The sequence below is a fragment of the Bos indicus x Bos taurus genome, chromosome 6 (assembly GCF_003369695.1).
Source record: "Bos indicus x Bos taurus breed Angus x Brahman F1 hybrid chromosome 6, Bos_hybrid_MaternalHap_v2.0, whole genome shotgun sequence".
Lineage (NCBI taxonomy): Eukaryota > Metazoa > Chordata > Mammalia > Artiodactyla > Bovidae > Bos > Bos indicus x Bos taurus.
This window is the reverse complement of record NC_040081.1, coordinates 101,048,865-101,069,645: the sequence shown is the minus strand read 5'-3', so window position 1 is coordinate 101,069,645 and position 20,781 is coordinate 101,048,865. Positions and strand designations below refer to the sequence as shown.

Below are 20,781 nucleotides of genomic sequence, written 5' to 3'. Positions count from 1 at the left end.
TCTCTTCAGTTGTCAGGTTGGGGACAGCCAAGTGCCCAGCAAAAAACAATTCCCAGCATCTCATGATGTACAGCATTGGGTAAGGAATTCAAGAAAATTTTTTGAAAAGATCTGACTCAGCTGGCAGGCACACTCACCTTTTGTTATTTTTGCCATTTCCTCCATTTCTTCCATATTTTGTCTAACTAGAAGGACAACATTTTTAACAGAATGCCAGCAGCCATTCTGTCACCAAGAGGGCGTCGTGAGGATGAAAGCCATATTATAAGGAGGTAGAGAAGAAAAAAAAGATGTCTGGGTTCATTGCCATTTCTTGAAACAGTCATCCAGCAGCTCTGGAGTACTATGCCAAGATTTTATGTTACAGAAAAAAAAAAAAAAATCCCAACCTTCTTCAGGTCACTGTTACGCCACGTCTCTATATTAGCAACCCAATGCAATTTCTAATTGGAAGAAGCAAAACAGTTCATTGCAGTGGTCTTGGATAGGGCAAGCACACAGAATATTTCCCAAATCAGTGCCCCTGTTACGAGAGATGCATTATGAACTCTGCAGTTAAATTGTCAAAGAAATGAAAATGATAAACAGTTGACCATCTGTAACCACAGGTTCCACAACCACAGATTCAACCAACCTCAGATGGAAAATATTTGGGGGGAAAAACATTTCAGAAAGTTCCAAAAAGCAAAATTTGAATCTGCTGCATGCTGGCAACTATTCACATAGGATTTATATAGTATTTACAATGATTTACACAGTACTTACATTGTATTAGATATGATAAGTAATTTAGAGATGATTTAGAGTATGTGGGGGGATTTGCATAGGTAATATGCAAATGCTATGCCATTTTACATAAGGGCCTTGACTAGCCACAGCTTTTATATACCTTATGGGTCCTGGTATCAATCCCCTGGAGAATAGTAAGGGACAACTGTGTATGTTATTATCTTGGAGATTCATAAGGTATATTAGAATATCAAAGGGTCTATAAGTGCACACAATAACAGGATGAATGTCCAGTAATACTTACTCAAGAATTTTATGTTATGTTACAAAATGCTTACTTCTAAGGGCATAACAACATGTTGTTCAGTCACTAAGTTGTGTTCAACTCTTTGTGACTCCATGACTGCAACAATATCTCTGTTTGTGTGACTGTGGACAATTCACATATCTGAGAATGTTAACTTTCAAAATAGACACTTTGGGAGAATAGATACCTTCGGCTTCAAACACAGTATTATCAGAGACATTTCTGGGACCCTCCTTTCTGGACTTTCCTATAGCTCAGATGGTAAAGAATCTGCCTGCAATGCAGGAGACCCAGGTTCGATCCCTGGGTCAGGAAGATCCCCTGGAGAAGGAAACGGCAATCCACTCCAGTATTCTTGCCCAGAGAATCTCACAGACAGAAGAGCCTGGCGGGCTACAGTCCATGGGGTCACAAAGAGTCGGACACGACTAAGTGACTAACACACACATTATCAGAGACATTTCTAGGACTCTCCTTTCTAATCATGTTTACAGTCTCATTTAAAAAATTGCTCCTTTTACTTTATAATCATTTCCCAATTTACGTGAAATTAGTATATCCTCCTTAATCATTCACCTTACTAGAATATGAATGTGTTATTTAATTGAATCAAATCTATTTTCAAAGAAGACATATGCCACATGTCACATGATCTAAAAAGTAACTCCAAAACAGGAGATGTAGGATTCTGAAAGTGAGTAGTTTACAGACTTCCATGGTGGTCCAGTGATTAGGACTCTGTGCTTTGACTTGCATGGCCCAAGTTCAATCCCTGGTCAAGAAACTAAGATCTCACAAGCTGTAAGCCATGGCAAAAAAAAAAAAAAGAGTAGTCTGAAGAGAATGACATTTATTTTCACAAGTTCCACGAAGTGTGTGAAAGTTAGGCACAGGTAACATATATCAAGTCCAAATAATGTGTGGAAGAAACAGAAACATGTAACCCAAGGAACAAGCAGCCTAAAGAAGGTTGAAACAAAAAAAAACACATTTAAGTTCATATACTACCTTTACCCAATGTTTAAAAAAAAAAACTGTTATAAGTAAAATGTAAATGTATCAAAAATAATAATCTAATATTTATTAAATACCCGTATGCATTAGGTGAGAACCCCATGGAGCCTGCTGTGCTGCAGTCCATGAGGCTGCAGAGTCGGACATGACTTAGTGACTGAACAACAACATGTATTAGGTACTGCTTTGTTGCTCTACATGTTCTAATGAATTAATCATTTAATCCTTACCACAAACCTATAAAAGAGGCTTAGCTATAATCCTTATTTTGTAGATGGAAAAAAGCGAAAATTTGCACAAGGCCATAGAGCCTGTATATCAGAGTCAGAAATTAAAACCCAGGCAGCGTGGCTCGAGTCCATGGTCGAAATTCTGTGCTATACTCTCTCTAAACCAAAGAGGAATGGTCAACATCAAGTACAACTGCATCTAAAAACAATTTATGTCTATTCAAGTCAGTACCCAGATGTTTGTAAGGTTTTCACGTATCATTTCATTTTTATCTTCACAACTCTTCTGTGTCAATATATCCTGTCAATCGGCTGGTTTGCTTGGCATGATCTCAGATGATCAAATATATGTGGGCACAGACTATTCCATTTATCAGCTAACTTGGAAATGTGACCTCTGTGTATCACCAGTGGCTAGCAGAGTGCCTGGCAGAGGCACTTACTGAACTTAATGTAATGTACACTTACTGTACTCAATGTATACTTACTGAATACAGAACAACTAAAAAGGAAGCAGGTCACCACAATAAGGTTATCACTCCAGATTCATCACTGTTGCTATTTGAAAAACACTCAACTGGCTTGGTCCATCAACAGTGATTCTTTAAAATCCCTTTAGATGGAACAATATCATCTGTTTTTAAGTTAAACCCCAGGACCTCAATACAGCCTTAAAATACCTTTGAATTTAGACAAAGTCTTTAAGCACAAACAGAAAGATTTAGGCGAATTCTTTTTTAAAAAAAATATAGCTCTGCTTTGTCTTTAGTTACACAAGTATATGTGATCACATTAATATGTTTTCTTTTATTTAAAAACTGAAAATTTCCATTAAATTTTAATAATGGAAAACAATACAGTCTAGATTTCTTTGTAAGTGTAAGAATTGCATAACAATGAACACTGAAGTATGTGTTGACCTGAATTATAACTGAAATAGCAATACTGCCATGTATTAAGTAATAACACATATCCTACTTATTATTTATTTTTATATACCTCAAAGCACTGCCAGGATTTCAAAGTTCTGATTGAACTCAATTGAATGGTATATAACCACAGAAAAGTTTTAGATAGTTTACATTTGATAATCAAATACTCCTAAATTATATTTATTATATATTTTAAATTTATCAGTTTTTTAATCTAAAATGTTTTTATTTTTTTTAACTCAAGTATAGCTGATCAGTTTTTTTTTTTTAATGAAACATCTATTTCAGCTTTCATGAAGTACAGCTACAAGGATACATTTTAGCTTTTGTAAATTTTCATACAGTACCTAGAAAATTGATATATGTTACATCTTAATCATTGTCTGAAGTTCATTCCTTCACTTCTAGAAACTAGCCATAAGAGTAAAATCAAAATAGACTGTGTGAAGAATGACTTTAATCAATAGTGCATTCAAATAATCCTACGAAATTATACCTCAAAGCCAAGAATATGAAAGACTCTGGCTGGGGGAATAAATTTATCATTCAAAATCTTATGATAAGGGAAACTCCTGGGTCAAAATACTGATTATTTCTTCACTTCAACACTATATATTGCAGAGAGGTATTTGACTACACAATGACCTAAAATAAGTAATCCCTTAATAGTTTAAATGCTTATTTTAGAAATTACATTTTTCTAGAAAAAGTGTCTAAAACCCTAAGACAATAAGGAAAACTGACTTTTTTTTACGGTGGGAGGGAGGGCGGTGTGCAGCTGAGATGAACTATGAGTACAGTTTCCTCTAAGTTGAGCCTCAGTGTTTAACAAGTGACAAATACCACTAAAACTGATGACGTAGTGTTAGCTTTAAAACATCTCAAACTGCTTAGGAACCTCGTTTTTGTTAAAGGGGATGCTTTCTTGTGGGAAGAAAAAGTCTCTGGTGCATGTTCATGTTAAAACTAAAGATGATTCTCTGTTGGAAAATTCAATCATATCATATGACAACGAAGAGACTTCATTTGCAAAAGAAAAAAAAGAACCTCCTCCAGAAAGAAAAACCTTGAATCAAATTCCAGCACTTAGGCTGAACTGATGAATTTCTCTGTTTCCTGAATCTATTTAGATTCGGAGCATACTGATATAAATGACAAATATAAGGACATTCAAGTTCCTCTTCTCGGTTAACTTGGAAAGAACACCTCACAGCTAGGTACAAGAAACTGAAGAAAGAGGAAATATAAGCATCAAAAATGTGGTATTTCTCCTTAAAAAAACTATCAAAAATAATACTATATATACTTTCAATTATAAATCTGACAGAAAAGACTATATATATGTCACATATATCTCATTTCAAAGGAGAAACTGGAATATAAATTTTAAAATCTCTAGGTTAATACAGAACTTTCTATGGTGACAGAAATGTTCCATAGCCGAGCTGTTCGATACAGCGGCTACTGAGCCAAAAGTAGCTGCTGAATCCTTAAAATTTGGTTAGTGAGGGGAGGGAGTTTAGGATTAGCAGATGCAAACTATTATAGGATGGATAAACAAGAAGGAATGATAATTTATATTCGTGATAAACCATAATGGGAAAAAAATGAAAAATATATATACAACTGAGTCACTCTGCTGTACGGCAGAAACTAAACACAACATTGTAAATCAACTATATCTCAATAAAATGGTTTAAAAAAATTCTTCAGTGAAATAAGGAACTGAACTTTAAATGATACCTAATTAATTTAAAGTTAACAACATGTGCAGCTTTAAGGAACTGGAGGGAAACATTTACACCTTACATTCTGATTCAAATAGTAAAAAGCCTGTAGATGTGTATATACACAGAGACGTAAGTTTATTTTCTTTAAATTCTTGTGATTTATGTAGAGGAAAGTACATAATGTAACAATATTGGTGCTACATTTTTGAGAATCGAATTTTCTATGCTAACCTTCTAGAGAGGACTAGAATATTGGTTCACAAGTTGGCTCCACATTGTAATTTCTTAGGGAGCTTCCAAAAATATGTATGTCTGGGTCCTAACCCCAAAGATTCTAGTTTAATTGGTCTGAGTTGAGTCCTGGGCATTAAGATTTTTAAAAGCCACCCAGGTGACTCTATCATGCAGCCAGAGTATCACTAAACTAGAAAGAAACTAAGAAACTGTCTATTAAGCACAGATGCAGTATACAACCAAAGACATTTATTTGCTGGTAGGCAAGAGGGCCTTTTGGCAACCCAGATTCAAGTTCACTCTGAGGACTATGGTGAGTTACATGTTCTAAACATTCAGGAATAATTTTGGTGTACCAACATAAGTTTTGCTATTACTGAATGTTTTCAAATATGTAAAAGAGATTAAAAAAGGAGGAAATAAACTACTGTCAATTTGCACTTGCCACTTTTATATATATTATTAATTTCATTCTCAAAATACTATGAGAAGTAGGTATTATTAAATTACAGATGTGGAAAATAAAAGATGTTCCCGAGGATTTGGACACATGTTTCTCAAACAGTAAAGTACACATTCTTTACAGTACAGCAGAATTCTCTCTGAGGAAGTCTGTTTCAATAAATTCTCATACTGGAATCAAAGAAAGAAAAATAAAAAGCAGGATTCAGTGGTGGAGCACAGGCTAAGGCAAACCTCCTTAAACAGGTGCTTAGACCAGCTCCTGTATTTCCTAAGCAAACCCTGGGGAAAAAAACATGTGCATCGGTGCTTCAACTCCCCACCAGCCTCTGCACTAGACCACACAGGAGTTGCTATCCTTCTACCTTAAGAAGTTAAATAACTGGTCTCCTTCTACCTCACAAGCTGTTAGCTACTGTCATCCAGCCTTCATACAGGCCGCGCAGTCACAGGGCCTCCTGCCACTAAACAGGAATAAGACAGGGGTTTTCATTTTGCCCCCTAGACTCACAGGATGACTGGAACTCTTCCTCATAGAGCAGTTTACAGACAAGTTTTTTAACTTTTTATTTTGTATTGGAGTATAGCCCATTAACAATGTTGTGACAGTTTCAGGTGGAAAGCAAAGGGACTCAGCCACACAAATACATGTATCCATTCTCCCCCAAACTCCCCACCTATCCAGGCTGCCACATAACACTGAGCAGAATTCCCTGTGTTACATGTGTTACACAGTAGAACCATGTTGGTTATCCATTTTAAATATAGCATGTGTACATGTCCATCCCAAACTTCCTAACCATCCCTTCCCCCATCCTTTTCCCTGCAACCTTTAAGTTCGGCCTCTCAGTCTGTCAACTACAGACCACGGTTTTGATGTGACATACCTACGAGTCTGTCATGGGATTTCCTGGGCAACAACAAATTTACACTGACTATGTAACTTTTAATTTAACTTAGACCATTTAATGTTCTATCATAATTTGCTCTTTAAAAGCTTTTTAAATGCAGTTCCTGGGTTGTTCTTAAGTTTCAAATTAAGAAAAGCTGTCAGTGGAAAAAATGGGAAAGAGCCCAAGAGACCCTCACCCTTCCCCATCAGCACTAACTCTTCAGTCCTGAGACCAGATATCCTTTCTCCTTTTTCAGGCCCCAGCCTTGCAAAGAGACATCAACTCAAATGAGTAACACTTGGTTACATCAGAGGCCTGACAGGAGAAAACCTTCAACTCACTCTTCTAATTCATGGCACAGACTTCTCCCAAAGCATATTCCAAAATAAGAAAATGTTGATAGGAGTTAACTCCTAGATGCACAGGCTTGAGGTCTAACTGTTTCCTTTCGATTTCAATTGGTATTAATTACAATTCAGTTGCACCACAAAAGTGTTTTGTAGTCTATTTAAAAATTACAAACTCTTGTTCAAAAAAAATAAAAAGGAAGCAGCAGCAGGGGCTTATCCCCAATAATCCCTTTCTCTAGGAAGTCTGGCCTGGGCAATAAGATGAGCTAAAAAAATACATACTCAACTGATACAGAAGAAGTTACAATGTTCCTCATCCCATCCCTGACCTACTAAAGTAGAATAAAGCAAGGATTTGACCTGTTCTTCTTAATTAAAAAAAACAAAACATAAATTCCATTCAAGACTGATGTCTATCATTTACTGAAAACAACTGATTAGCTAATTTTCACATTCACTTTTCATTTGAGGCATGCCTCCAGAAAAAATAATGTAGGTTTTAAAACTTTTGATCCCATCATAGTATCTAAGTCCGTCCTTGCAATTGACACTGGTTTTTACGGTTTGTGTATATGTGTTACTTGTGACATGACAAGCTATCTATAAATATTTTAAAATGCTGGTAATCACTCTCCTAAAAATAAGTGGGCTTCTCATGCAAGTAAAAGTTTTGGTGGAACAAATGTTAATCCAAGACAAACTACATAAGAGCTAAAAATAAGTTCTTGTAAAAGTGAAACACACTACAAATTAGTTCCTTTTCTTAATAACTAACCTAGATGTTTTTTCTATTTAATTTCTGCTTCCATTCTGCCATCTCCCCCACACATACTCCCACAAAGCCGCTAAAACATCAAAGTCAGAACACAAAGTTATTATGAAAAACGTAAACTAATCTAAAACTGGATCGTAAAGCAGTCCACTAGCCTCTGTACGAATTTACTGAATCAATACATACAAGAACTTACTGATGCCGATGATAATACAAAAAATAATCTGTATCATAGCACAACACAAGCGAGCAATGAGCATGAAGCAAGTTTTCACGTTGATCCTGCCAACCCAGTCATTAAGAATTTGGGAAAATACCAAAGCTTGTTTCAAAATACAATAACTTCTTTCCTCCCCCCCCCCATCCCCCAATCCTTTAGTAACCTCTGTAGATCTAAATTTTAATATCATTTAAATTAGTTACCTGCGCCCGTCAACCCACAGATCAGGTGTCCTACATTTTGTTTAGGTCCCCGCCTTGAAAACAAACCCGATTGCCCCATTTTCTGAGAGGTAAACTCAGCTCCAGGAAGCTCCCTATGAAGTCACCGCGTTTGTTGTTTCAAAGATGCAATTAAACGAAAATGACACAGGCTGTCGAACAGATGAGCTGCCCAAGTGCGTGGAGGAGTCTATCATCTCTGTGTAAGGCCAACGAAAACTGTATTGCTGTAAATCTATTTTAGTGGTAATATTTCTCCCAGTTCGTCCTTCTCCAATATACTTATAATACAGGGAAATTAAACTTCGTAAAAACTTTCTTGCCTCTACCGAACTTTAGCTTCCCAGCTTTCGGTACTACAGCATCTTGCAATGAGCAAAGGCGGGGGCGCGGGGGGCGCGGGTGCGGGGAGAGGGTGGTTAACTCCAGAACGCGGAGAAGAGCAATAAAAGAGCTTGCATCGGGCAGTGTCCGTCCCTCTGCTCTCTGTTCCCCACCACCCCACCCCCTCTTCTTCGAACCCTCACATATACACATTCTTCTGGGCGGCCTCTAACCACACCATGTCCACAATCATTTACAGAAATGAGAAACAGACTCCGGGAGCCCTTCCCTCAGCACGCACAGAGCTGGAGTAGCACGATGCGGGTAATGTCACTCTCGATTGCCCCACAATCTCTGTACTCATCCCCTCTGGGGTTTAATTCCCAAGGATCCGACTTTCCTCCGCCGAGGAGGCGGATCTACCTAATTCACAATCAAACTGCATCTCATCCTTCCTACCCTCCCCCGCCACCCCACCCCCACCCCCACCCTAACACACCACCAAAGAAAAGTTCCTTCCACCAGGGCCATAAAGAGGTTGATTTTGAGAAGCTGGAGCAAAAAAAAAAAAAACAAACACAGAGAGAGGGAGGAATAGAGAGCGCGGCGCACTTTGTTTGGCACTTTGCGCCCCTCCAGCCCAGCGCCCAGGACAGCGCACGTCCTTACCCGCTCGTCCCGAGACCCGGTCCGGCTACTGACGCGTGGGGCAAGGGCAGCGGGGACGCGGCGTCGAGGCGGGCCGCGGGCAGCCGCCGCGGGCGCCGAAAGCCACCACCTCCTCTCCCCCAAGCGGCTGCGGGAGCTGGCCGAAGAAGCTGGAGAAGGAGCCTGGGGAGGGGGAGAAGAGAAGCAGCATCTCCTCCTCCTCCACGCCTCCGAAACACCGCTCCGGCGGCGACCCCGGCCGACCGCCAGACCCTGGAGCGCTCGCGCACCCTCGGCTGCCCCGCGCGCCTCCAAGGGCTTCCCCAAACCCTCCGGAGCGAGGCCGCTCAACTCAGGCCGCCGGCTCCGAGCGCTGCCGAGATATGCCTGAGGCAGACCGGGAAGCCGGGGAGCGCTGCCCGCCCGCCACGACGGTCTCTCGGGGCGGTAATCCCAGTGTGTCACCCTTGCCGCGCCGCGGCTGCGGGAGCTCCCGACTCCTCTCGGGCTCCACCTCTGGCGCTCGCCTGGCTCCGCCCCAGTCCCTGTCAATCAACCCTCTTCGGACTTCTGAAGCCCCGCGGATCTCCGACCAAGCCATCCCCTCGACCTCATTGGCCCGACGGCCACTCAGCCCCGCCCCCTCCCTAGAGACGAGGTCGCCGGGGAGACCGGCGCCCAGGTTCCTATGACAACCGGTGCCTTGGGCCTGGCTTTTCGAGAACTTCTGGCTTGCCAGAAGCTCAGGTTGATGGCCCCGCGGGAAAAGTTCCTAGCCCCTCCGGGGTGGACTCGTAATTTCAGACCAAGTTGAAAATGCCGCCGACCGCCCCCACACTTCCAACTTCGGAAACAGAACTTTATGGCCCTGGGGAATGCGAGGGAGAATGGAAAAATGCCCTGCTCTTCCTCTGCGAATCTAAATAAACCCCTCCCCCTCTCTTTGCACTCCCTTGTCTCCAGCCTTGTTTCCATATTCTCACCGGGCGGATTTGGGCTTTGAAAGGGTGAGGAGAAGAATGCGAGAAAGAGCGGGGCTGTGCCAGTTCCCTGCAGCAATATTGCAACTTGGAAATGGCGGGGTCGACGAAAACAGCTCGGTGAGTTTTCCCACAGTTGTAAAGTGATCTTCAGAGATGCGGTGGAACACTTAGTCAACCCCAGATGCCCTCAGGAAAACTCACATTCTCATCTTTTTGAAAAAAAAAAAAAATAATAATAATAATAAAGTACGTAAAATCCTGTTATTTTCCTTCTGAAGTTCAGATAATCCTAAAGTTTAAAAAAAAAATGAAGTTTTTAGTTTGACATAATGGAATAAAATAAAGACACCCATTTTTCTATAGAACTACATATTACAGCTTAGTAAAAGTATGTCCTAGCAGCTAAAAAATTTTCGTGTCCACAGTTTAACCAGGAAGTCTTACTGAATTCAAGAGCAAAGGATATCTCATCATTTGAGTTTCAAAAGTTTGGGTTTACTCTCAGAAGTATAAGGTAAACCTGGTACAAGGGGACCTGCAGGTTAAGTTATTCTTGGACCACACCCCCTCCCCCCTCCGTGTTAAGCCCTAGATGAATCTCACCTTCTTGGCTGGTTCCAAAATGGAGAGATATGAAGCAAAATAAGAGCTGCAATCTTTAGGCTCCTTAGCCCCTGAGGCTGCTGTACATGTATGATGAATGAGGGAATTAATAATAATGATTTACCTTTGGTGAGCACTTGCGTTTTCATTATCTCATTTACTAAATGAATAGCTGTGATGGATGTATTCAGTCGAATATGCCTTGCAAATATGGGCTGAGTGTGATTACTTACAGCACTAAACACAATAGAAAATGCACAGCAGAATTTTAAGATAAGGACCCTGCCCTCAAGGAGATAAACGCAAGGCCTAAGAAAGAAAACTAGCATTCTTGAAACAATTTGAGATTATAGCCAGAATGTGCAGCCAAACACTGAGTGCAGTGCAGTAGTCAATGAGAGCAAGTCTGTGGTATGTCGAATGGGCTGGATTAGTCAGATTAAGGAGGAAAGGAATTTAAATTGGACTTGGAAGGGTAGGGAGTGGGATGAAGGAAGCAAAGATGAGGAAAGACATTTATTTGAAAGAAAAATGTAAAACCAAAATGCAACAGCAGGAATAGAGTGGTGAAGTAAATAACAATGAGAAGATCAGGCCAGCTGACCTAGAGACAGAAATGAAGGATTGGCGCAATTCCCTAGCCCTTCCCTCATTTTCTGAAATAGGAGGTTTTAAATGTTCTGGTTTAAGTATGGGTTGGGAAGGTAGAGTGGGAGAGGTCATTTTGTGAGAATAAAAGCTTTCATGGAACATCTGCCTCTGTTTTGCCACTGAAAGAAAAGTTCCTGCATTTATTAGAAAGAAAAGCAATATCCATAATACTTGGGATAACTTATGCATTCATGTCAGAAAGAAGGTATAAAGAGGATGGTTTGGAAATTTTCACAAAAGTAGTTAGAAAAACTAAAGTGTTGTGAGTTTGTGTGTGTGTTTGTGTGTGCATTAAGGCCTTTTCAGGTGGTTGCCCTCCAGGCTTTTTCCCAGTGATCCTTGTGTCTTATAGGAGCTGAAAGGCTGGTTTTAAAATAAATGACTGTGATACCAGAACCTGATAGAGTACACAAAAGAGAAATCTATAGTTTAATCTCCTTTTTGGATATAATGTAAAATTAAAGTACAATATTAACAGTAGAACTAGAACTGTATTACGAATGTATGCCGAAGTTAAGAATTATGCCAAGTATATAAGAATGATTCTGTAATAGAAAACTTATATAGTTGACTATATTAAGTCAAAGGAGAGAAACTGTGTGCCTTAATTGATACTGAAAAGGATTTTGTAAAATCCAGCATCGTTCCTTAATAAACAGTTTTGAAGAATGTATATTTTACATCAAAGTCAGAAACTTGCTGAATAATGAACCACTATGCTAATTTCTGCTGGAGTCAGGAGCAAGGCCAAGAATGCCCACCATCAGTCCAGGTAAGGAAATGATAGCCAATGAAATTAGATATGGAATGTACTTAGTCACTCAGTTGTGAACGACTCTTTCTGACCCTTTGGACTATAGTCCACCAAGCTCTTTAGTCCATGGGGTTTTTCAAGCAAGAATATTGGAGTGGGTTGCCATTTTCTCCCTCCAGGTGATCTTCCTGGCCTAGGGATCTAATCCGAGTCTTCTGTGTCTCCTACAATGCAGGTGGATTCTTTATCCACTGGTGTGGAATAGAAACAAGAAATTAAACACTGAAAATGTTAGGATTGTCATTTGTTTGCAAATTATATGCAAACTCTAAGGACTAATAGAAAAACTTTCAGAAGCAATAAAAGATACTCATCTTTTATTGAGTTATAAAATGTTAGAGTAACATTTTATGTTTTGATGGACAAAGCCAAGAAGTGGTACAAGTTACAGTCATTCTAATACAGATGAAAATTTTGAGAGTGCATTCTGTTTCTTTACATCCTCATCATTAAACTTTTTTGAACTTTGCCAATCTAATAAATACAAAATGCTATCACATTACATCTGTACTTTCAATTCTCTTATGAGCACTTTTTATATGTCTACAAGCCAGTCTATTTTCTGTTACCAAAAATATTATCCCATATTTTCTTCTAGAGCTTTTATAGCCTTCACAGTTTATTCTTTGATCCATATGGAATTTATTTTGGTGGTAGCAGTAACTACCCATTTGTCCCCCCAAACCTTAAAAGAATTTGTAAATTTTACTACATAGCCATGTAAAGCTTCTATAGAGTAATAAAAATGCAACAAATAGGAAATTTACAAAAGAAATTTTAAAAAGCAATAAATATTTAAAAATAAAACAACTGTATAGAGAAGCAAAACTAAAAATGATACATTTGTAACTATTGAATTGGAAAAATATTTTTAAAGATGTAATATCTGGTGTTGGTGAAAACACGTGAAATAGATATTGTCTCATAATTGTTGGTGGGATTATAAATTGGGTTATTCCATTTGGGAGTGCAGTTGCAGTGTCTTTCATAATTTATGATGTTTATATCCTTTTACTTATTTTTTGGAAAATTTTCCTATAAAAATATGTATACCCATGACCAGAGATATGTTCTCTTTCTGGGACCTTCCTGGTGGCTCAGTGGTTCAGATTTCAGGCTTCCAATGCAGGAATCATCTGTTTGATCCTTGGTCAGAGAGGGAGTGAGGATCCCACATGCAGTGTGGCAAAAAGAAAAAAAAAGAAAAGAATATTCTTTGCAGTATTGTTGATAGTCAGAAAATTTAAAAACAAAATAAATGTCCATAATGGTGGAATGATTAAGTTAACTATGGTTACTCAGGTATATTACCTGGTGATAAAATCAAGTGGCCATACAGAATGATCTTATTTCTGTTCAAAAGTACATATATCTATGTTTTGATATATGGTGATACTTATAGTGTTACCAATGGTTTCTACAAGAATTAGAAATCCAGAAAACGTTGCATTTCTGAAATGTTTTAATTTAAAATCTTCACAAGATTGTTTACTTTTGTATAGAAGGCCAAAGGGGTTAAAAAAGGCAAATTGCCCACTATAAAATAAGTCATGGGGATGTGTAAATTCATGGGCATATAATGTATGGCAAAGGCACTATAGTTAATAACACTCTATTGTATATTTGAAAGTTGCTAAGAGAGTAGATCTTAAAAGTTTTCATCATGAAAAAAAATTTTTTGTAAATTTTAATTAAATTAAAAATTCAGTTCCTCAGTCAAACTAGGAGTGTTTCAAGTGTAGCACAGATACAGAGCAGTAGAGACACAGAACATTCATGGCAAGAAGTCTTATTCAGTTGAGTTGCTCAGTCATGTCCGACTCTTTGCGACCCCATGGACTGCAGCACGCCAGGCTTCCCTGTCCATCACCAATTCCTGGAGAAGTCCTATGCTGCTGCTGCTGCTGCTAAGTCGCTTCAGTCGTGTCCGACTCTGTGCGACCCCATAGACGGCAGCCCACTAGGCTCCTCTGTCCCTGGGATTCTCCAGGCAAGAATACTGGAGTGGGTTGCCATTTCCTTCTTCAATGCATGAAAGTGAAAAGTGAAAGTGAAGCTGCTCAGTCGTGCCCAACTCTTAGCAACCCGATGGACTGGAGCCTACCAGGCTCCTCCGTCCATGGCATTTTCCAGGCAAGAGTACTGGGGTGGTGTGCCATTGCCTTCTCTGGGAGAAGTCCTATAGGACAGTGCTAATTCAGAGGCTAGCATACCTGATTTTTCTCTAAAAGATGAAAGAAAATCACTTTCTCTTTTGCTGCTGCTGCTCCTGCTAAGTCACTTCAGTCGTGTCCGACTCTGTGCGACCCCATAGACAGCAGCCCACCAGGCTCCCCCGTCCCTGGGATTCTCCAGGCAAGAATACTGGAGTGGGTTGCCATTTCTCTTTTGCTAGTTTCTATTAAAACTTATAAACAAAAAGGTCAATATAGTTTATCACTTCTAACAATAAAGAAATTAGATAGCTGGCCATAACACAAATTTAATTGGGCTCCCATATGGTCCAACCCTGAATAGTCATTGGAAGGACTGACGCTAAAGTGGAAGCTCTAAAACTTTGGCCACCTGATGCGAAGAACTGACTCAATGGAAAAGGCCTTGCAGCTGAGAAGGATTGAGGGCAGAAGGAGAAGGGGCAACAGAGGATGAGATTCTTAGGTAGCATCACCAACTCAATGGACATGAATCTGAGCAAACTCAGGGAAATAGTGAAGGTCAGGGGTGCCTGGCATGCTGCAGTCCATGGGGTCGCGAAGGGTTGGACACAACAACTGAGCAAGGACAACATGATCCGTGAGCCTCGGAATGTCCATTACTTGAGGACCATCCTAAGAAATGTTTTCTGTGGGACCCAGGGATCACCCCATAACAGTCTCCTTGAGACTGTATTCCAAAAATGTGTGTTTTGTGTATTTTTCTAGGGAAAATGTCTAATAAACACTTCAACAAATTCAGGAAAGGGTATATATCTCTCCAAAACATTGCGATTGTGTGCTTTAAATGCCAATGATTTTAAAATATCACCTTTTAAAGGTTGAAATAAATCCTAAGCTAATCGAAATCTGTAAATAGCAGTGTTTTCCCAGCTGACTTCTTGTGTTCATCTCAATATGAAATATTTGTATTTTGACTTGTACCAACTATGTTAGTGTTTTTTCCCACTATAAGCCCAGGAACATATTATCCTTTCTTGCTTACAAAGTAAGGACTGTGATGGGAACTTTGCTCAAGTGAGAAGCAGAAGAGAGATAAGTAATCCTCCAAAACACGAGCAGGTAATTGGAGCACAAACTCTACAACAGTGTTTAAGGAAGACTTTGTGAGGCAGTAGTAACACTTCCAAGTGAACCAAGAATTACCTAGCGAGAAAATGCAGTGATGGAAACCAGATAGGACTACAATTACCCTCGGCTCCATTGAATAAGCAGGTTGTTTTCTTTTGGTGGTAGCTGAACTCTCTTTAAAATGTGAGAATTCCCCTAGGATGAGGAGTTACATGACAGCAGTGGCAAAGGTAACTCTTAAGCATTGGGAGGCTGCCTGGTAACTCAGTACAATGGAAGAGCACAACATTTGCACTCGGAAGACTCAAGTACAAATCTTGGCAAGTTATCAAACTCCTTTGAGCATGATTTTCCTCCTCTAGAAAGTGAAGGAAATAGGAATAGCTGATATGTTCCACATGGTGTTCAGTTGCTAGGTCATGTCTGACTATTTATAACCCCATGGAAGCAGCATGCCAGGCTTCCCTGTCCTTCACTATCTCCCGGAATTTGCTCAAACCCATGTCCATTGAGTACTAGCCTGTAATGTTCTTTCAGTGTTCAATTGAAGTAAATGAAATACGTGTATAAAAGCTATTTGTAAACTTTACAGCACTGTTTTAAAAAATCAAATAACAGCAACAACCAAAACTGTACAGATATTTGCAATTAGTGTTAAACTTAATGAGACAGAAATTATAAATAATCTCTTTCATTCTGAAGAGAAACTTTCGAAAGTATTTATTAGGTGCCAGGGTCAGGTAGTCCTATGAAAGATTGTCAGAAAAATTTAATTGTGGTGCTTCTGTTTTTTTTTTTTTTTTGCCAACCAGATTCTTGGCTCTTTTCTCATTTCCCCCGTACTGTTTAGTTGTAGTTGGAATCAAGATTGCCAGGAGAAATATCAACAACCTCAGATATGCAGATGATACCACCCTTGTGGCAGAAAGCAAAGAGGATCTAGAGAGCCTCTTGATGAAGGTGAAAGAGGAGAGTGAAAAAGCTGGCTTAAAACTCAACATTCAAAAAACGAAGATCATGGCATCCAGTCCCATCACTTCATGGCAAATAGATGGGGGAAACAATGAAAACAGTGAGAGATTTTATTTTCTTGGGCTCCAAAATCAGTGCAGGTGGTGACTGCCGCCATAAAATTAAAAGATGCTTGCTCCTTGGAAGAAAAACTATGACCAACCTAGACAGCATATTTAAAAACAGAGGCATCACTTTGCTGACAGAGGTTTGTCTAGTCAAAGCTATGGTTTTTCCAGTAGTCATGTGTGGATGTGAGAGTTGGACCAGAAAGAAAGCTGAGTGCCAAAGAATCGATGCTTTTGAACTGTGGCGTTGGAGAAGACTCTTGAGAGTCTCTTGGACTGCAAGGAGATCCAACCAGTCCATTCTAAAGAAGATAAGTTCTGGGTGTTCGTTGGAAGGACTGATCCTGAAGCTGAAGCTCCAATACTTTGGCCACCTGATGCGAAGAACTGACTCATTGGAAAAGACCCTGATGCTGGGAAAGATTGAAGGCAGGAGGAGAAGGGGATGACAGAGGATGAGATGGTTATATGACATCACCGACTTGATGGACATGAGTTTGAGCAAGCTCTGGGAGTTGACAGTGGACAGGGAGGCCCGGCGAACTTCAGTCCATGGGGTCACAAAGAGTCTACTGCACTACTAGACTACTAACTACACACTACTACTGTGTAGTTAGTTGCTCAGTTGTGTCCAGCTGTTTGCAACCCCGTGGACCGTAGCACGCCAGGCCTCTCTGTCCATGGGGATTCTCCAGGCAAGAATATTGGAGTGGGTTGCCATGCCTTCCTCCGGGGGATCTTCCCAACTGAGGGATTGAACCCAGATCTCCCACATTGCAGGTGGATTCTTTGCCATCTGAGCCACCAGGGAAGCCCAGGAATACTGGAGTGGGTAGCCTATCCCTTCTCCAGGGGATCTTCCCGACCCAGGAATCGAACCAGGGTCTCTTTACCAGCAGATTCTTTACCAACTGAGCTACCAGGGAAACCTTGGCCCCCAAACTTGACCACGACTTATTAGCCACTCAGATGAAGGCTGGAACCATGTTAGGCTAAAAGCATTCACTTCCTCCTACTTGATTTGCCAGGTGCTCCACCTGACTCAGAATATTTCTCTCCCCTGAATGCCTCAGCTGGTAATTCTCACTTTTAGTCACTAATGAGTTAAACTGCAAGGTGTCAACTTTAGAAGTGTGAAGTTAAATTTGCTTTCCCTTCCAACTTTCTCTCTTCGGGCATTCATGTGATTGCTTTATCAGGTTAGGTAGCTGTCACTTTAAACCCTGAGGGTGAGAGATACTGGGGAGGTAAATTTTAATTAGTGAAGGGGAAAGAGGAATGAGGGGAAGCTAGTTTCCGCGTGAGTAGAAGAGGTATGCGGTGTGAGGGTGACCCTCAGGGCTGCTGATACCAAGGGAGGGGCAGAGAAGTATATAGTACTCAAGGGGTGTGGCGCTGAAGTCAAACTGCCTAATTCACAGTTTTTACCGGGGCCGGTCCTCTCTGACTCATTTCTATTACTTGTCCTGGCAGGTTTTGGAACCACCTCTCCACTTTGGTTGAAGGGAGTATGGCAAATAAGCATAGTCCTTCTGCTTTTTGAAACTTGGCCATGTCTGAACACACACAAGGTAATTTAATATGAATATGCTGTCATCTAAATCTGACCTAAAGGACTTGCCTTAGGGTTCATGACTGTTAATCTTCTTTTTTTTTTAAGTGTTCCCAGAAATGGAAACCAAATCAGAAGTTAAGCTTTCTAGTTTATGCTCTGTCTTAAGGAACATAAACTAAAGTCTGATGAGAGTGAGCTGCTGTGCAGGGAAGTTGATCATTAAAGGCTTTGTAAGGTGGAATCAGAATGTTTAATGAAACAAAGCATCACTTTGTAAGAAATTCCTCAAAAGTTGATTGCCTTGATTTTTGCATTCTCTTCTGTAATGTTTAAAAGAAAACCTAAGAGGAAAATGATCTAATTTATGGAAACTGGTTACCAGTTTAGGGCCCTCTCCTGACTTAGAATATCATTTAGTGGGAGAAACACTGAACCCGGCCACACTTGACAACCACGCGAAGAGAGGAAGTTTATCTTAGAGAGTTGAAGCTGAGCAGTCCTTTAGTTCATCTACAAAGTTAAAGTAGGAAAGTGTAAAAAAAAATTATACATATATAATTTTAAGCACTTTACTTTTATGAAAAAAACCTGTCATTACACATTCATTAGCAAATCTTTTGATGCTGGGCCAATCTTTGATTCTGACCATGAGTTCCAAGTTGTCTTTTTTACGTAAACTCTTTCCAAATGCAAAAGCTACAATTTTCTGTTTTGTTTTATGTTAAAGGAAATATGGAACCTAAAGGACACTAGCACAGTAATATGACTTTAGAGTACTTCTATATTTGTATAGTATATTACAGTTTTTTTGCTTCTGGTAATTTGTGGCAACAATTTGTCTTTCTGTAGCATTCAACTTCATTTTTTTAAAATTATGGTAAAATATATACATAACATAAAATGAACCATTTTAACCGTTTTAAAACTTCAACTTTATTTTCAGTAGGAAAATGTCTTTTACACTTAAGTATATAAAAATTAAATTACCTAGTTACATTAGCAGGAATAACTTACATTAAGAGTTTGGAAAACTAAAACAATTGATTTTTATGTAAGCTTCATTAAAGTAGGATTTTTGTCTGTTTTATTCATTGCTATGTCCCTAGCTCCTACAACAGTGTCTGTCATATGGTAGGCACTCAGATTCTGTGAAGGCAATGAATGAATGGCTTTTGGTTGTTTTAACTCAGCTGGAGGAAGGATAAATGTTCACATCCCATGATTTGGCTCATTAGTAAACATTCAAAGGCTGTAGGTATCAGTCTGTGTGTCTTATAGAGGGAATGGAGAATGATAGTTAATCTCGCGGTTTGACTAAGTGAAGGTCATTTAATAGTGCTTCTATTTTATTTTGAAAAATCCTGGTATAGTGCTTAGCACAGTATCTTATACACCAGAAGTATTCAGAAAATATTAATCTTTGTTGATTGTTGGTTGATACATTTATTCTTGTCACCCTGTTGAGGGAGGGAGAGGGGAAAAGAGGAAAGGGCAAATAGCAGAGAGATTAATATTCCAGGTATAGTGTTGGCGGGTGGGGGGAAAAGAGACTTTTCTACTCTCTCAAAATAGTTCAGTTCAGTTCAGTCGCTTGGTTGTGTCTGACTCTTTGCGATCCCATGAGCTACAGCACTCCCGGCCTCCCTGTCCAACACCAGCTCCCGGAGCCCACCCAAACCCATGTCCATTGAGTCGGTGATGCCATCCAACCATTTCATCCTCTGTTGTCCCTGGAAGAACGACCCCTGTTGCCTTTGATCAGAGAATATACTCCAGTTACTCAGGTTGCCATAAGCATTCTCTTACTTCATTGTACTTTGAATGATCTTCCTTTCTCTTGTCCAGTTCTCTTAATGGGAAAGTCTTCTCAATCCCACCATTGGCAATTTGAATTACATGAAGAGTATCTGTTAGCTAACAACCCGTTAGCCAAAAATCACTCTTTAAAGCTCTCACCAGCCTGGGGTATGAACTGAATTCCAGGTATATTAATAATATAAATTTAGCCCCTTCTGCTTCCACTAGGCCCCTAGACTCCTAAAAATGTCTCACCTCGTTCCCGTATTTCCAGAATTCTCCAAGAGACAGTTCCTGTGTGCTCTGTAATGTTGTAATGTTTGTCTTTGTTCTTGTCCTCACACCTTCTCCTGAAAGTCTGGTGCTGAGTATCACTTGCATTAGGGAGCTTGCCACTTCCACTGCTGCTAATATCCTCCATGAGGGAATCCACGCTGGGGTCAGGGGATTGTCTCTGAGTGCTCTCAAAGCTGCTCACCAAGAGCGAGAGTGGGACTGAGCTCAGTTGCAGGGGCAAGGCCAGCTCTGTGCCATACTTTGTCGCCTGGTTCTTGAAGCAGCACTGCTTATGTTCATTACATCACAAGGTCTCTGACGAAATTATTTCATGTGGATGGAGGTAAAGAGAGGTAGTCAGCATGCCATGCCTTTCCCTTCACTGTCATCACCCTACATACACTCACACACATACTACTCTTTCCCTTCAATGGAAAGTAAAAGCACTTTTGTGCAAAAACTCATTCAAAGAGATGCTTTGAAAGATCACCAGCCCTCCCTTTCAGCAAACAGCCAGTGGGTGGTGAAAGAAGGGTGAACAAGCACACAGCTGTAGTAACAATGAGTTTTTCCCCCAACTCTTTCAGTAAACAAGCAAGAACTTTATGAGCTATTTCAATGTAAAACAGATTGTAAATGAATTATCTGTATTTTAATAATGCAGTAGTTTCAT

The 20,781-nt window shown here is 39.9% G+C and overlaps 2 protein-coding genes across 10 annotated transcripts in view; one reads left to right on the top strand and one right to left on the bottom strand.

The window, feature by feature from the left end:
• The window catches only part of PTPN13 (protein tyrosine phosphatase, non-receptor type 13), a 222,664-nt gene extending 213,115 nt beyond the window's left edge, over positions 1-9,549 (bottom strand). For 3 of the 9 annotated variants that reach the window (XM_027544958.1, XM_027544962.1, XM_027544959.1), the window contains exon 1: positions 9,088-9,549. The gene's annotated coding sequence lies outside the window, so the exon portion shown is untranslated. The remainder of the gene's footprint in view (positions 1-9,087) is intronic. The other 6 variants (XM_027544960.1, XM_027544964.1, XM_027544961.1 and 3 more) reach the window with 2 other exon arrangements.
• A 244-nt stretch (positions 9,550-9,793) lies between these two features.
• MAPK10 (mitogen-activated protein kinase 10) overlaps positions 9,794-20,781 on the top strand; it is a 652,453-nt gene continuing 641,465 nt past the window's right edge. The window contains exons 1-2 of the mRNA XM_027544951.1: positions 9,794-10,166; positions 17,954-18,051. The gene's annotated coding sequence lies outside the window, so the exon portion shown is untranslated. The remainder of the gene's footprint in view (positions 10,167-17,953; positions 18,052-20,781) is intronic.